At 44.2% G+C, this 18804-nt stretch overlaps 1 protein-coding gene and 1 pseudogene across 1 annotated transcript in view; one reads left to right on the top strand and one right to left on the bottom strand.

Annotated features, from left to right (window-relative positions):
- Positions 1–18804, top strand: part of LOC126336871 (facilitated trehalose transporter Tret1-2 homolog) — a 340634-nt gene that overhangs the window by 276827 nt on the left and 45003 nt on the right. The gene's annotated exons all lie outside the window — the stretch shown is intronic.
- On the bottom strand, positions 5790–5906 carry LOC126337182 (5S ribosomal RNA; annotated as a pseudogene).

Below are 18804 nucleotides of genomic sequence, written 5' to 3'. Positions count from 1 at the left end.
ACTTGTCTATATTGAGATTCAATTGCCATTCCCTGCACCATGCGTCAATTCGCTTCAGATCCTCCTGCATTTCAGTACAATTTTTCATTGTTGCAACCTTTCGATATACCACAGCATCATCTGCAAAAAGCCTCAGTGAACTTCCGATGTCATCCACCAAGTCATTTATGTATATTGTGAATAGCAACGGTCCTATGACACTCCCCTGCGGCACACCTGAAATCACTCTTACTTCGGAAGACTTCTCTCAGTTGAGAATGACATGCTGCGTTCTGTTATCTACGAACACCTCAATCCAACCACACAATTGGTCTGGTAGTCCGTACGTTCTTACTTTGTTCATTAAACGACTGTGGGGAACTGTGTCAAACGCCTTGCGGAAGTCAAGAAACACGGCATCTACCTGTGAACCCGTGTCAATGGCCCTCTGATTGTCGTGGACGAATAACGCGAGCTGGGTTTCACACGACCGTCTTTTTCGAAACCCGTGCTGATTCCTACAGAGTCGATTTCTAGTCTCCAGAAAAGTCATTATACTCGAACATAATACGTGTTCCAAAATTCTACAACTGATCGACGTTAGAGATATAGGTCTATAATTCTGCACATCTGTTCGACGTCCCTTCTTCAAAACGGTGATGACTTCTACCCTTTTCCAATCCTTTGGGACGCTTCGCTCTTCTAGAGACCTACGGTACACCGCTGCAAGAAGAGGGGTAAGTTCCTTCGCGTACTCTGTGGAAAATCGAACTGGTATCCCATCAGGTCCAGTGGCCTTTCCTCTTTTGAGCGATTTTAATTGTTTCTCTATCCCTCTGTCGTCTATTTCGATATCTACCATTTTGTCATCTGTGCGAAAATCTAGAGAAGGAACTACAGTGCAGTCTTCCTCTGTGAAACAGCTTTGGAAGAAGACATTTAGTATTTCGGCCTTTCGTCTGTCATCCTCTGTTTCAGTACCATTTTGGTCACAGAGTGTCTGGACATTTTGTTTTGATCCACCTACCGCTTTGATATAGGACCAAAATTTTTTAGGATTTTCTCCCAAGTCAGTACATAGAACTTTACTTTCGAATTCATTGAACGCCTCTCGCATAGCCCTCCTCACACTACATTTCGCTTCGAGTAATTTTTGTTTGTCTGCAAGGCTTTGGCTATGTTTATGTTTGCTGTGAAGTTCCCTTTGCTTCCGCAGCAGTTTTCTAACTCGGTTGTTGTACCACGGTGGCTCTTTTACATCTCTTACGATCTTACTTGGCACATACTCATCTAACGCATATTGTACGATGGTTTTGAACTTTGTCCACTGATCCTCAACACTATCAGTACATGAGACAAAACTTTAGTGTTGAGCAATCAAGTACTCTGAAATCTGCTTTTTGTCACTTTTGCTAAACAGAAAAATCTCCCTGCCTTTTTTAATATTTCTATTTAAGGCTGAAATCATCGATGCCGTAACAGCTTTATGATCGCTGATTCCCTGTTCTGCGTTAACTGTTTCAAATAGTTCGGGTCTGTTTGTCACCAGAAGGCCTAATACACTCCTGGAAATTGAAATAAGAACACCGTGAATTCATTGTCCCAGGAAGGGGAAACTTTATTGACACATTCCTGGGGTCAGATACATCATATGATCACACTGACAGAACCACAGGTACATAGACACAGGCAACAGAGCATGCACAATGTCGGCACTAGTACAGTGTATATCCACCTTTCGCAGCAATGCAGGCTGCTATTCTCCCATGGAGACGATCGTAGAGATGCTGGATGTAGTCCTGTGGAACGGCTTACCATGCCATTTCCACCTGGCGCCTCAGTTGGACCAGCGTTCGTGCTGGACGTGCAGACCGCGTGAGACGACGCTTCATCCAGTCCCAAACATGCTCAATGGGGGACAGATCCGGAGATCTTGCTGGCCAGGGTAGTTGACGTACACCTTCTAGAGCACGTTGGGTGGCACGGGATACATGCGGACGTGCATTGTCCTGTTGGAACAGCAAGTTCCCTTGCCGGTCTAGGAATGGTAGAACGATGGGTTCGATGACGGTTTAGATGTACCGTGCACTATTCAGTGTCCCCTCGACGATCACCAGAGGTGTACGGCCAGTGTAGGAGATCGCTCCCCACACCATGATGCTGGGTGTTGGCCCTGTGTGCCTCGGTCGTATGCAGTCCTGATTGCGGCGCTCACCTGCACGGCGCCAAACACGCATACGACCATCATTGGCACCAAGGCAGAAGCGACTCTCATCTCTGAAGACGACACGTCTCCATTCGTCCCTCCATTCACGCCTGTCGCGACACCACTGGAGGCGGGCTGCACGATGTTGGGGCGTGAGCGGAAGACGGCCTAATGGTGTGCGGGACCGTAGCCCAGCTTCATGGAGACGGTTGCGAATGGTCCTCGCCGATACCCCAGGAGCAACAGTGTCCCTAATTTGCTGGGAAGTGGCAGTGCGGTCCCCTACGGCACTGCGTAGGATCCTACGGTCTTGGCGTGCATCCGTGCGTCGCTGCGGTCCGGTCCCAGGTCGACGGGCACGTGCACCTTCCGCCGACCACTGGCGGTAACATCGATGTACTTTGGAGACCTCACGCCCCACGTGTTGAGCAGTTCGGCGGTACGTCCACCCGGCCTCCCGCATGCCCACTATACGCCCTCGCTCAAAGTCCGTCAGCTGCACATACGGTTCACGTCCACGAGGTCGCGGCATGCTACCAGTGTTAAAGACTGCGATGGAGCTCCGTATGCCACGGCAAACTGGCTGACACTGACGGCGGCGGTGCACAAATGCTGCGCAGCTAGCGCTATTCGACGGCCAACACCGCGGTTTCTGGTGTGTCCGCTGTGCCGTGCGTGTGATCATTGCTTGTACAGCCCTCTCGCAGTGTCCGGAGCAAGTATGGTTGGTCTGACACACCGGTGTCAATGTGTTCTTTTTTCCATTTCCAGGAGTGTATGTTATCGCCACGAGTCGGTTCTCTGTTTAACTGCTCAAGGTAGTTTTCAGATAAAGCACTTAAAAATATTTCACTGGATTCTTTGTCCCTGCCACCCGTTATGAACGTTTGAGTCTCCCAGTCTATATTCGGCAAATTAAAATCTCCACCCAGAACTATAACATGGTGGGGAAATCTCCTCGAAATATTTTCCAAAGTATTCTACAGGTGCTCAGCCACAACAGCTGCTGAGCCCGGGGGCCTATAAAGACATCCAATTACCATGTCTGAGCCTGCTTTAACCGTGACCTTCACCCAAATCATTTCACAATTCGGATCTCCGTCAATTTCCTTCGATACTGTTGCACTTCTTATCGCTGTAAATACGCCTCCCCCTTCACTGTCCAGCCTGTCTCTGCGGTATACATTCCAATCTGAGTTTAGGATTTCATTACTGTTTACGTCTGGTTTCAGCCAACCTTCTGTCCCTAGTACTATATGGGCGTTGTGACCATTTATTAATGAGAGCAGTTCTGGGACTTTCCTGCCATCCTGCATTAACGTCGTACATTCCAGCAGGTATTTATCGAATAGGCTAGGGGTGATGCGGTTCTGTAACATGACAGGCACAATGGGTCATATAACGCATTAGATAAACCTTATTTTGGGTGTGCAGGATAAATAAGACAACCTGACGGGTGTACACCGATCGGTACTGGTTCATATTGTGTACGTAGACACGTAAAACGTGCAAGAGGGAAATCATTATGCGCTTATGAGAGTTGATGGCAGCAGACCGTATTATTCGTTCCGGACCTCTTGATAAGTATGGAAGTGTGATTACGCATGTCAATCACATCGCGATTACAGGCAGCCTGGGGTTCACGCCTGAGCCTCAGGACGTGCGCTAGCAGCGCATGTCGGGTGTTTCAAGTGTCAACTTCGCGTCTTAATGTCTCGGGATATAATGGGAATATTGCGATGCAATCAACGCCATTGTGTATGTGCTTTGTCATGCTATGGATTGCCGAAGAAAAAATATAGGAGGTCCATTTAAAAAAACATAAGTTTGTGTTAAGAAACACATATGCTTTCGTTTTAGAATGTTTCCAAATATGTACATTCATGGGCCCCAGCCTTACATTGATACCAGTGAAAGTCGTTTTCCAATTGTTGTTATTCTTCCAGAGATATTTTGGGTGGACAAGATAGCTGGGACACCCTGTATGTAAACAGGCAAATAAGGCGAAGCGGTCGGCAACATCTATATAAGACAGCAAGTGTCCTGCGCAGTTGTTAGATCGGTTACTGCTGTTACACTGGCAGATTATCAAGATTTAAGTGAGTTTGAACGTGGTGTTGTAGTCGGCGCATCAGTGATGGGGCACTGCATCTCCGAGGTAACGATGAAGTGGGGATTTTCCCGTGCACCATTTCACTAGTGTATCGTGAATATCAGGAATCCAGTAAAACATCAAATCTCAGACATCTTTGCGGCCGGAAAAAGATACTGCAAGAATGGGACCGAGGAGAGTCGTTCAGCGTGATAGAAGTGCAACCCTTCCGCAAATTGCTGCATATTTCAGTGCTGGCCCATCAACAACTACGGCATGCGAAATGTTCAACAAAACATCATCGATGTGGGCTTTCGGAGCCGAAGGCCGACTCATGTACCATTGATGACTGCACGACACTAATCTTTACGCCTCGCCTGGGATCATGAATACCAAAATTGGACTGTTGATGACTGGAAACAGTCAGACGAGTTTCGTTTCAAATTTTATCGAGCGGATGGACGTGTATGGGTATGGAGACAACCTCATGAATTCATGCATGTCATCAAGGGCTCTTCTAGCTGGTGGAGGCTCTGTAATGGTGTGGGGCGTGTGCAGTTGGAATGATAAGGGACCCCCTGATAAGTCTAGATACGACTCTTGACAGGTGATATGTACGTAAGCATCCTGTCCGATCACCTGCATCCATTCATCTCCATTGTGCATTCCGACAGAGTTGGTCAATTCCAGTAGGACAGCGTGACACCTCACACGTCCAGAATTTCTACGGAAAGGCTCCAGGAACACTCTTCAAACACTTCCGCTGGCCACCAAACTCCCTAGACAAGAACATTATTGAGCATATCTGGGATGCCTTACAACGTGCCGTTCAGAAGAGATTTCCACCCTCTCGTACACTTACAGATTTATTTTCAGCCCTGCAGGATTTATGGTGTCAGTTCCCTCCAGCATTACTTCAGACGCTAGGCGAGTGCATGCCGGTCGTGTTGCGGCACTTTGCGTGCTCATGTGGGCCCTACGCGATATTAGGCAGATGTACCAGTTTCTGTGGCTCTTCAGCGTATGTTCAGAAAATAGTGGCGCCATAAGCATGGAAATCATAGATACCTACTTATCTATTGTCAAGTCATAGCATTAGTCAGTGGGTGGGTTGAGAATGAACATTTGTATAACTTTGCATGGAACTTAAAAATTTCTGCTGGACGCATTAATTATATATGAAACTTTTTAATGCCTATGACATCTGCGTAGGTTTACTATAAGTAGAGTTTGGAAACATGCTCTAAAAGTGCAGCGAAGAGCTTATCAACGGGTTATTAATTTTTAACTGAAATACTATGTTCTAAAAAAGCACAAGCACTCCGTCCTCAGGCGACAAGTGGCCCAACAGGACCATCCGACCGCCGTGTCATCCTCACTGAGGATGCGGATAGGATGGGTGTGTGGTCAGCACACCGCTCTTCCGGTCGTTATGACGTTTTTTTTCTGTCACTACTGTTTGGACGAGTAGCTCCTCAATTGGCATCACGAGGCTCAGTGCACCCCAAAAAACGGCAACAGCGCAGGGCGCCCAGATGGTCAACCATCCAAGTGCCAGCCACGCCCGACAGCGCTTAACTTCGGTGATCTGACGGGAACCGGTGTATCCACTGCGGCAAGGCCGTTGCCATATTCTGAAAAAGTTTATCCACAGTTATTATGTAGTTTATTTTACAATGTGAAAATCAACTAGAAAAACTAGAAAATATATCAAAACATATTCATGAGCAGCTTGAAACAGATGGCATGCAGTGCCCAAGGTTATGATGGTGCTTATCAGTTGTTTGTAAACCAGTACGCACTACAACGAACAGTTCAAGAACTCAATACGAGATATATATTCAGTACCTCTGCTAATCATTCCTTAAATCCTTATGGACTCCATGCATTTTTAAATGTTCCCCTACCATCACTTTGTTTTGGAACTGCAGAAAAGTTACATTCATTCTTCTCGTGTTCTACATATAGGTCGGATTACTTGTAGAGAAAACAGGAAAAAGGTTGAAACGATTGCCTGATAATCGCAGGAGTGCTGATTACAATTCGATTAAATTCACAGAAGAAAACGATAGTGAGCACTTTGGAAGATGCGAGAGATCCATCCAAGGCCAACCTTGTCACTAGATCAGCATCGAGATTGCTCCTTCCAGTTATATGTGATTTTAAATTTTGACCTATATCAACTTTCGGCACACGATACTGGAAAAAGTAAATTTAGTCCAACAATATATACGGTATACAAAATGATTTTGGATGAAAGACTCGCTGAATCGCAAACCCTAAATGAAGTTTTAGTGACGGAACAAACTACACCTATAGTAAATGTTGGAACTTTTGCCTCTAAAATCCTTTGCTATTAACATTAACCTCGAGAAAGATAATGGATAAATAAAACAATACCGGGTGAAGTAGCTCACGATACTGGATTATCGATTCAATAAAAAATTTCTCGGTCAGTGTTTGAAGGCATAAAGCGTTTCGTAGAATTGGCACAGCGATACAAGGCCATGAAGGAAATTATCGATTTTTTTAATTGTTGAAACAAAATTTGTGCTTGAAGCTTCCTTTGACACCCTGGGTGCTGCGTTGGAGAATTTGGTAGAAGTTTAACATGAATTTGATAAGGAGCAGATGCTGTAATAAATAAAAAGGTATCGTAGGGAGCTACGAGTTACGTCTGTGGATTTTGTTGCTAGACTGACAGCCCAAGAAATCCTTAAATTTATAGTTATATTGCCCTATACATTATTCAAAACTCAATATTTTTTGACCTTTCGCATCACATCATGCGAAAGTTTTTTCTAAAGTGAGACTAAATAAAAATTATCTTCGCTCTACTGTGAACCAAGAACGACTAGCCAATCTGTAATTTCATCAACTGAGATAAAAATTTCAAATGAAACAGGTTTCAGCGACCTTTCTGAGAATTCGGTAAAATAAAGGCACGACAAGTTGTACTACAACAATATCAATAATAAATACTGTCTAGTACAAAGGTACGAAGCTAAATGATGTTAACAGTTGTGAAATAAAAGGTAATTTTTTATTCTATTCAGAATGAGATTTTCACTCTGCAGCGGAGTGTGCGCTGATATGAAACTTCCTGGAAGATTAATACTGTGTGCCAGACCGAGACTCGAAAGTTCGGAGGGTAGGAGACGAGGTACTGGCTGAAGTAAAGCTATGAGGACGGGGCCTGAGTCGTGCTTGGGTAGCTCAGTTGGTAGCGCACTTACCCGCGAAAGGCAAAGGTCCCGAGTTCGAGTCTCGGTCTGGCACACAGTTTTAATCTGCCAGGAAGTTTTTATTCTATTGTTCATTATTTCTTTGCACTCTAGTGATGATTACTGTGCTAAAATCGGATTAATGTTCTTAATTCCTCACGTAAGTGTTTATGTAAGTGCATTATAATTACTAGAGCGTAGAGTACACACACTACAAATACTTGATCTTTTTATCAGCCATTAAATGTATGATATTAATTTATTACAAAAGGTACACAGAGATACATCAGTTTCAAACCAGACCAGGGGCCTCATTTGGATTCGTTGCCCCGGGTCTCTGATGGCCTTAGTTTGCCTCTGGTCGCACCACCTGCGCACTGCCGCACTGACAACTGTTGTCTGGCTATTCCTTATTAGATGTCCCCTTGTCAAGACATATATTAATCATAATAATAATAATGCACTTACTGCCCGCTGCTAGGGCTTTAAACATAAGGATTATATTTTGTATCGCATGTCTGTATGTCTCATCAGGAATACCCAGATACCTATCAGTGGACATCAGTATAGGGTGTGTCCACCCTTCGCCTTTATGACGGCTTGAACTCTGCTGGGGGCACTTTCAGTGAGGTGTCCGAATATCTGTGGAGGAAAGCTAGCCCGTTCTTCCTCAAGAGCCGAAACCAGATAATCTAGCGCTGTTACACTCGGGGGACTGGAGTAATTCGACGTTTAGTCTCTGCCTAAATCCTTTCCATTGGGTTCACGTTGGGACTCTGGGCAGGTCAGTCCGTTTCAGGAATGTTGTTGTCCACGAACTTCTGTCTCAGAGATGCTGCTTTGACACGATACACTGCCATGCTGATACAAGAAAATCGTCTCCGAACTGCTCCTCTACTGTACACAATACATATTGCTGATGTGTTGACATCCTTCCGCATTTAGCGTTTTGTTAATTGCAATAAGTGGAACACACGAAAATCACCCCAGTACACTAGCACTACCTTCCCACTTCCTCCATACACCACTGTTGGCATGTAACGTTCTACAGCCATTCGCCAAATCCAGATACTTCTGATTCCCAGATGGTATAGCGTGATTCATCTCTCCAATTCAATCGTTTCCAGTCATCCAGAGTTCAGAGGCGTCGCTCTTTACACCACCTCATTGATACAGAAATGTGTGGCTTGAGAGGACTTCACGACTATTGGGCCCAATTCTTGTTTACTTCAAACAGTCCTGTTGGCAGAATATCTGCACCGCGCCTGGTATAAGCGGCACTCGGGGACCACAGCACAGCTACGACACCTGAGGATGGACTTATAACAGTCCGAAACGGTTCGTGTGGATATAAAGTAATTTACAACTGAAGCGGTATTTTAAGACTCTGCTCTTGTTTACTTTCTAAGCAAAGCCATTGTGCTGCCTGGACTGCTCGTAGCGCTTTGGAACTCAAACGATTTCATGAGATTTTTTTACAACCCCTTCCCAATTGCTCGACGGTCCCTCTCCGTCACTACATAAGGTTCGCCTGTTCTCTGATAAGCTGTGGTTGTACCTTTACGTTTCCACTTCACAATCAGGTCGCCAGTAGCCAACTTGATTAGCTTTGTAATAGTTGAAATGTCACTGATGGATGTTTTGGCGAACGTAGCCAATAACCGTTGCTGCAGAACTGATCGGCTGACAGCAGGAGGCGACACTGCGGTGTACACTAAATAGCCAAAGAAACAGGTACACCTGCCTAACATCGAGTACTGCCACGCGAGTACATAGCGCCACCACAGGACGGGGCATGAACTCTACTAAAGTCTGAGGTAGTGCTGGAGGGAACTGACACTATGAATCCTGCAGGGCTGTCCATCAAACCGTAAGAGTACGAAGGGGTGGAGATCTCTTCTGAACAACACGTTGCAAGGAATCCCAGATACGCCCATAAATTTTCATCTCTGGGGTGCTTGGTGGCCAGCGGAAATGTTTAAACTCAGAAGAGTGTACCTGAAGCCACCCTATCGCAATTTTGTGTGTGTGGGGTCTCGCATTGTCCTGCTGAAATTGCCCAAGTCCGTAGGAATGCACGTTGGACACGAATGAACTATGCTTACGTACGTGTCACCCGTCAGAACCGTATCTAGGCGTATGAGGGGTCTTATATCATTCCAACTGCACACGCCCCACACCATTACAGAGCTTCCACCAGCTTGATATGAAGAGTCCATGGATTCATGACGTTGTCTCCATACTGTACTCGTCCATCCGCTCGATACAATTTGAAACGAGACCCTTCCGACCAGGCAACATGTTCCAATCGTCAACAGTCCAATGCCGCTGTTGACGGGTCCAGGCGAGGCGTGCAGCTTTGTGTCGTGCGGCCATCAAGGGTATACGAGTGGGCCTTCGGTTCCGAAAGCCCATATTGTTGATGTTTCGTTGATTGGTTCGCATGCTGACACTTGTTGATGGCTCAGCATCGAAATCTGCAGCAATTTCAGTCTTCTTTGGTCCCGTTCTTGCAGGATCTTTTTCTTGTCTGGCTTGCGTCACTATTCGGTATTGGGTGTCTCCTTATCAAGACATACAGTAATCATAATAAGAATGCACTTACTGCCCGCTGCTAGGGCTTTAAACATAAGGATTATATTTTGTATAGCAAGTCTATATGTCTCATCAGGAATACCCAGATACCTATCAGTGTGTCCACCCTTTGCTTATATCGTACCTGGCGGATAACGTTCTGTCTGTCTGGTTTTGTTCAGCAGGTGTGTTAGGTGGGTTTTGCGATTGAGGTGTCTGTCCAGATATACCCAAAGGCATGTGGCTGTGTCGTTGAACCATGAGGGTGTGTCCCGTAATGAGTGTCTGATGTCGTCTCCGTTTTATTGACTTTTTTTGTGAAGAGTCTGTGTCAGTAAATTACTGTCTGAGTCTTTGTAATGTCTGGCCGTATCCTCGTTTCGCCATCCACGTTTCTAGTCGCTGGAGGAACGATTGCGTCTGGCATTTTATGGCCGTTGTTCGTAGCTCAGTGACCTAGAAGGCTGTGTCGTTTGCGTATAGTCCTGTTATTTCGTTCCGTGTTTTTATGGTGGGTAGGTCAGCTGTATATAGGGTGTACAAGAGGGTATGCCGTAATGTGAAGACTTCAGACGATTGATTTGCTACATGGACTGTGCATTTCCGCTCACTGATGTATGCTTTTATCAGTCTGACCATTTTTGTTGGATTACCCATGTTAACCAGTTTGAACAGCAAGCCCTGGTGCGCTAGCTTGTCAAAAGCTCGTTCGATATCCAGGAACACTGCAACGGTTGAACGCTATGGTAATTAAGTCAGTTAGTTTGAGGAGTGGGTCACTTGTCAAAGGGTTGTGTCCGAACCCTGTCTCCATGAGGGGGAGTAGTCCTTTCCTGTGTATGTTCTCAGCCGGTTGGTTAGTATCTGTTAGTCAGTCTTGGCTGATACATCGATTAAGGATATTGGTCTATAGGACTTAGGGTCAGTCTTGGGTTAGATGAGTGTCTGCTGCTCTTCTGTTTCGGTGGTGGGGGTATCCAGCAAGAGTGACAGTTGGGTGTCTACTTGCACCCTGAACCGTCCGTCAAATTTATTATCGTTGGGGAAGGAGAATACTTCCTGTAGGACTAGAATGCAGGTGGCTGCCCGGCGTTGCCCTGTTAGGGTTTTGAATCGCCTCCAGAATCCTCCCCCCGCCCCCCCCCCCCCCCCCCAACCAATTCCTGTAGTCAAGTCTGCTGCAAGCGTTGTCCCATTGTCCTGTCTATATTCGGAAATCGTTCTTTTTTTTCTGCATTGTGTGTGTTCCACTGTCTTTTAAAGTCATGGTTGTTATTTCGTCTCATTTGTCTTTGTAGTTGCTTCTCTTGTCATAGAGGACTAGGGGGATGGATCGTCTCCAGTTTTCTACAGTTTTGGAGGGGCTTGCTTCTTGTGTTGCTTTATTGATTGCTGTTTTGAGTCTGTTGGTTGTTTGGTGCAAATTATTTTCGTCTGTGATAGTCACGGGGGGTGTATAGTTCTTCAGTCATTACATTCTGGTATTTGTTACAGTCTTCCCTGGCGTGTTTTAGTATAATTCGTCTTTTGGGTGAGTGGGAGGTGGGTATTAGCGGATGTGGAGAACAAGATTGGTCGAGTGGACCTGGTTCGGTATTTATGCCTGTGGCCTTCCCCCGCCATCGGCGGTTGCAGGCGTCCCCTGAGGCTCGCGCCCGCTCGCTGTGATCTTCTGGAACGTTGCCGTCTCGTTTTCCGTCCGCTGCTGTTATGGGTGTTCTCTCTGCGATCCACGCCAACCAGACCCGCTCCACGGCGTTCCATCTTCGGTCGGGAATTTTGTCTGAGGTACCAGGCGCTCTCCCTGCAATCCGCTACCGATCACTGAGATGTGCTGGAGCGTTGCCGTTCCGTTTTCGGTCCGATGCGATTATGGATGTTCCCTCTGTGGTCCGCGCCAGTGGACCCGCTCCTGGACGTTCCATCTTCGGTCCGTCTGGTGATCGTTTTCTATATCCACGTCTTCCGTTCTTCTGTTCGTGGAGCTGCAGCTTTCCTCATTGCACCTTTAACATTTCCAGAGCACGATCCCAAGCTCTAATTAGCTGGTACCTAATGTTGCGGTTCATGAGATTGTCAGTCACTTATATGTCAGTCGATTCCTTGATAACACTGTCCCAGAATCTGGGTGTGTGCTAGAATCTTGGTTTTATCATAATTCATAGCAAGATTTAGTTTTAGGCATAGTTCAGCAATGGCTGACTTGGTTGGCTTAATCGAGTGTGGCTCTGATGTTCTTTGCACGCGATATCCATTGTTCTTACCGTTTGGCCAATGTAGTACATGCCAAAGCGCCAAAGTATATTATAAATCTCTGGTATCCATAACCACAGGTCCTCTTTAACACTCCTCACTAGTCTCCCGATCGTTCTGGATGGACAGTAAACACACTTGATATTGTGTTTACGAACGATTCTACTGACTCTGGCAGTAATAGAGCCAGCATATGGCAGATACATCACCTTCTTTGTTTCATCTTTCCCTGCTTCTGGAACCTGTTTCGTTTGTATCCATTTCTGCAGAACACAGTTTTAAGATGCCCTGTTATGTCAGTAGACGCTCTTTGACAGGGCTCGTGCTCTGTGGACCAATGTTTTAAGTACCTCATTCCTCTGTGCAGGGTGGTAACAGTTGCTGGCTTGCAGATACAAATCAGTGCGAGTGCGTTTTCGATACACACTGTGGCCGATTGATTCATCTGCTTTCCTTTTGACTAGTACATCTAGAAATGGCATCTGGCTATTATTCTCCAGTTCTATCGTGTACTTGATTCTAGGGTGGCATCAGTTAAAATGTTCCAGGAACTCATTAAGCCTGTCCTTCCCATGAGGACAGATCACGAATGTATCGTACACATGCTTGAAGAAGCATATGAATTAATATCTGGCTGTCTCTAATGCCCTCTCCTAAAATCTCTTCATAAACATGTTGGCAACCACAGGAGACAATGGGCCCATAGCTACACCTTCAGCTTGCTCATAATATTGGTTCCTGTGCAGGAAATACATGTCCGTTAGTGTGTGCCTGAATAACTCCAACAAAGAACCGTCTCGGTCGCTCTCCGACACCGAATCTCCTCTCCGTCGCTCTCCGACACCGAATCTCCTCTCCGTCGCTCTCCGACACCGAATCTCCTCTCCGTCGCTCTCCGACACCGAATCTCCTCTCCGTCGCTCTCCGACACCGAATCTCCTCTCCGTCGCTCTCCGACACCGAATCTCCTCTCCGTCGCTCTCCGACACCGAATCTCCTCTCCGTCGCTCTCCGACACCGAATCTCCTCTCCGTCGCTCTCCGACACCGAATCTCCTCTCCGTCGCTCTCCAACACCGCGTCTTCTTCTTTCCATTGCTCTCCGACACCGAATCTCCTCTCCGTCGTTCTCCGACACTGAATCTTCCTTCCAAACTGGTATCTTCTCTCCATCGCTTTCCGAAATGGAATCTTCTCTGTGTCGCCCTCCAACAGCAAATCTCCTCTCCGTCGCTCTCGGAAACCTCACCTTTACTCTACCGGTCTTTGAAACCAAACTTTGTCTCTACCACTCTCTGAAACGAACCTTGTCTCTACCACTCTCTGAAACGAACCTTGTCTCTACCACTCTCTGAAACGAACCTTGTCTCTACCACTCTCTGAAACGAACCTTGTCTCTACCACTCTCTGAAACGAACCTTGTCTCTACCACTCTCTGAAACGAACCTTGTCTCTACCACTCTCTGAAACGAACCTTGTCTCTACCACTCTCTGAAACCAAAGCTTGTCTGTTCTTTCTTTTCTTCAATTCTGGTGTTTCAACAAATAATTCCGCCAAAAACCCACGTCAGCAGACCAGGGCTTATGCTTATTTGCTTGACCTATAAGAGAGAACTTTCTACACGATTCCCCTTCACTCGTGTTATGATCCTCAGCAATATTCACACCACATATTAGCGACCAGTGAGCCTCTACTCTTGGAGTTAGTCTATGAGACATTAGCAAATGCTCATTTCTCCCCCTACCATCCTGAATGTTTTTCGAAAGCGTTTTAGTCCTTCCCATTGTTTTGGTAAACACATTTGGCTCGCTGCGTCTGCTGGGAGCATAACTTTCTACTTTGTCAGCAGGCTGCCAACTTTTGACATCAGCCAGCATGTCGCTTCGAGGCATAAACGGTCATCAGTTTCTGAGCTCTTAATTCCAGGTAGGAACCGTTCCGTCTGCAAGAGGTGAGACTGCAGATTAATCAGTGATGTGTTCCCCCAGGAGTACCTCTGAGACTGGACCATGACGAGCCCCTGTCGGGCTTGTAAAGCGACCGGTCTGGGAAGCGGCTCCGCTGTATAACTTGAGAACTCTGTTGTCCACAGGGCATATGGGCCGCCTTGGCGGAAGATGCACCGGAATAGCATGTGAAACTCGACCGTCCAATGCATTACGTCATACAAACGAAAAACTATTATTTAAGTAAGATCTGACTTGCTTGTTCCTATCTAGATTATATGAAAAGGAGCTAATTACAAAGGTGACAGAAATTACTTCTGGTCGTACTGAAACTGCTGGTGGAAACCAACATGAACCGGCTTACAATCACCGAGGCTGATGTCTCGAACAAAGTGTAAGTAGTGAAATACAATCCAGCATCTTCGCATGTTACTTTTACAAATCTTCTATCTGCAGTTCGCTGCCAGACTGGATTTTGATAATAGTCAGATTTTTACGAACGGAGTCATAAGTGCAGACACAGATTGTATACCAGCATGCAAACCTAAAGAATGAAATGGTACACTCCTTGCCGAAAGGTTGACTATATAGTTTAGAAAAGTAACAACGATATGAGAGGGATCTAACAGATCCCCCTCACAGTTATTTTGTGATATTATATATCACGGTTAAAGTTATTTTTCGATGTCAGACTTTATTTTTATTTTTATGGTGTTAAAATGCTGTGTGGTGTTTTTTGTATTGTAGCTTGGGTATTAGGGGAAGAAATGCTGTTTCTAGCCCCAGAGCGATTTGCTTAAAAAAATGTCAGAACAGTTACTTGAACATAAAATGAACATTAGTATGTAGTAAATAACGAGATGGAATTGTGGAATCACCATGAGACACGAGTCGAGTAGGTGACGTGTTTTGCAAAATGACAGTATCCCTTTTTCATTGTTCTACGTCTTTTGCATTTGGACATCGTCTTGGAAATAAATACCAGCAGTGCACATGATTTTAGCGTTTGGTGTCTACATCCTGCAAAGTATAATTTTAATTAATTCCTTTTTGCCTTCCAGGGACATCTTTCTTTTTGTATAATGCCCTAAGATGTATGTTGTAACGTAACCTGAACAGTCGACATCTCGGGCTATAGTGGACACACTGATGTTCGAATCGACAACAGATTGTATAATTGATAAAGTTTCTGTTACCTCGGTTTCAAAACGATAACAGCTTATGCTGTGACTGAAAGCTGTAATTTTGCTTATATTTTGGATCGAGACAGTGAACTAATGATGTGATAAAAACAGCTATTTTATTTTACTGATAGCAGATATTCCCAACAACAGCTCTGACACTGGAAGTCAGAGAGAACCTTACGCCATATTTAAAATTGGGCAACGGTCTTATTGGACGGAATGAGGAAGACGGAACAGCATAGCACTACTGATACGCTCGTATAACGCATCCCGTGAGTGTAGTGTCCAATACCAAAACTGCAAGTGAAATAACCTGACGGATTACATCTCAGAAAAAAAAACGTGAAACTTGCCTCTAATAGGATGTTTCATTATTATATGTAAGATATTTCGAAAACAGTTTTCTGTCTGCTTTCTGGACATAAATTTCATTCCATCTGCGCTTAAAGATTGATAAGGAGGCTTTTAAAACACCTCTGAGCATAACCTGACTGCCACAACCATTAGCCTGTTCTCACTTGGGCACTTAACGGCACCTGGCATGTCCTCAGAGTCAATGGCTTTAAACAGTGGGATGGGCAGAACCAAATAAGGCATTAGCATGATATTTCACTTCTTAGCTTGTGCCGGCCGCGGTGGTCTAGCGGTTCTAGGCGCTCAGTCCGGAACCGCGCGACTGCTACGGTCGCAGGTTCGAATCTTGCCTCGGACATGGATGTGTGTGATGTCCTTAGGTTAGTTAGGTTTAAGTAGTTCTAAGTTCTAGGGGACTGATGAGCTCACATGTTAAGTCCCATAGTGCTCAGAGCCACTCACTTCTTAGCTGCCTCTCTTACGTCTCCTAATTGAATCTGACGGATAATTATTTTCTTGTGTTAACTGCTCAGGAGATTACATTTTGCACATTCCACGATAAGGTGCCGTTAAAGGATACTTTATTACAATAATAATAAGAAGATTTTATTGTCGTTAAGCTTACAGAAACAATAGACAACGTCAAATTACAAAATTTAAACAAAATTATATGCAGGAGTTATAAGTACAATATTACAATAGTTTTATAAGTAATCAATAGAAAGGAGATACAATATATGAAGTGAGGTAGTGCAACCAAATCAATCAGAATGTACCAGAACAAAAAGAATACAGAGTACCAAGGCAGGAAAACATATTATATACAAAGAAATATTACATCAGATTATAATAACTGCAACTGTGCAGAGAAAAACAGATTAATGCTTATTACTAGCTTCTAACCAATAGGTAACTAGAACTGCTAATGAAATAATTAACATAGTATATCAGGTGCAGCCAAATTTTATAATATTATTTCTTTTTGACTGCAATCAAGAAATTCATCAAGGGAATAAAAAGGATGCTCAACCAGCCACTCATACAGTTTTGGCTTGATTTTGCGATAGGACAATCGAATTTACAAAGAGAAAATTTACAGCAACATTTGGAACCTATTACATGATAGCTTTTTCAAGACTTAGTTAAACGTCGAAAAGGTACATCAATGTGTTTCCTGTTCCTCGTATTATACGAATGTATATTTTCTCTTAATTGCTGGTTTGGTAAATTGTTCGTGGTATGTAGAACAACAGCATATATATATATATATATATATATATATATATATATATATATATATATATATATATATATATATATATACGACAAAAGGCAGAGCTAAGCACTATTTGTCGGCGAATTAAGGGAGCTATAAAGTTTCATTTAGTTGTACATTTGTTAGCTTGAGGCGCTGTGCCATTTCAGCCAATAAAGTTTTTGGTCCCTTTTTCTTCGAAGGTGCTATTGTAACTGGACTACAGTATCTGGAAATGTTAGAGAATTGGCTGTTCCCTCAGCTCGAACAAGAATACACAACAATTCATATTTCAGCAGGATGGAGCGCCACCACATTGGCACTTATCTGTCCGGAACTACCTGAACGTCAACTACCCGAGGCCATGGATCGGCCGCCAGGCAGCCCGTGACAGAGCACTTCATCACTGGCCTCCAAGAAATCCTGATCTTACCCCCTGCGATTTTTTCTTATGGGGGTATGTTAAGGATATGGTGTTTCGGCCACCTCTCCCAGCCACCATTGATGATTTGAAACGAGAAATAACAGCAGCTATCCAAACTGTTACGCCTGATATGCTACAGAGAGTGTGGAACGAGTTGGAGTATCGGGTTGATATTGCTCGAGTGTCTGGAGGGGGCCATATTGAACATCTCTGAACTTGTTTTTGAGTGAAGAAAAACCTTTTTAAATACTCTTTGTAATGATGTGTAACAGAAGGTTATATTATGTTTCTTTCATTAAATACACATTTTTAAAGTTGTGGGATTCTTTTTGAATCACCCTGTATATCAACAACAGTCATAACTTTAAGTTTCACAAACAATGCCTTGCAGGAATCTAGTCTACCAGAATCAGTGATAATTCTTACAACTTTTTTTTTCAGTAGTATAATATCATGTACATGGCTACAGTTTCCCCATAATAGTAAACCGTAAGAAACAATGCTCTGAAAGAAGGAAACATATGCTGATCTAATATACTGATGTGATACAGAACCTCTTAACCTTCTCAACAAACAGATTATTCTAGAAAACCTAGCAGATATATAGTTAACATGGTAATTCCTATTAAGTTTACTATCTAAATATATACCAAGAAATTTAACATTATTTAAAAAATTCAGAAATAAGGTATCACTTAAGCTGAAAAATTTGAACTGTCTTTTATTTTCATTTAATAAAAAACCGTTTGCTCTGAACCATTTTGATGTTTCACTGATGGTATTTTCTGTTATTTTTTTAACAATTCAATGTCAGGGTCATTGTTGATAAACGTTGTATAGTCAACATATAAGATTGAATGGGAAATTACATTAGATGGTAAACCATTAATCATAATCAGTCTGTCCCTGTCTGTCCACAGTTTTGTGGCACCTGCATCACAGATGCCAACAGATTAAACAAGCATCGCAAACTAGAAACTACTATGCAACTAAAACTACTGATTAAAACAGTAGAACCTACAAAAACAAAACGATAATACTTGTACACTACAGTCTAGTCAAAATCTGGAAATTTGTAGTAAGGACTATGGGACCAAACTGCTGAAGTCAACGGTCCCTAGGCTTAAGCACTACTTAATCTAACTTATACTAATTTACGCTAAGGACAATACACACACACACACACACACACACACACACACACACACACACACACACACACACACACACACACCGATGCTCGAGGGATGACTAAAACCTCCGATGGGGGGAGCCGTGCATAACGTGACAAGACGCCCCACGCGCCACAGTCT

The sequence above is a fragment of the Schistocerca gregaria genome, chromosome 2, assembly GCF_023897955.1.
Source record: "Schistocerca gregaria isolate iqSchGreg1 chromosome 2, iqSchGreg1.2, whole genome shotgun sequence".
In the NCBI taxonomy this organism is placed as follows: domain Eukaryota; kingdom Metazoa; phylum Arthropoda; class Insecta; order Orthoptera; family Acrididae; genus Schistocerca; species Schistocerca gregaria.
Note: the sequence above shows the minus strand (reverse complement) of the source record. Positions and strands in the feature narration are given on the sequence as shown.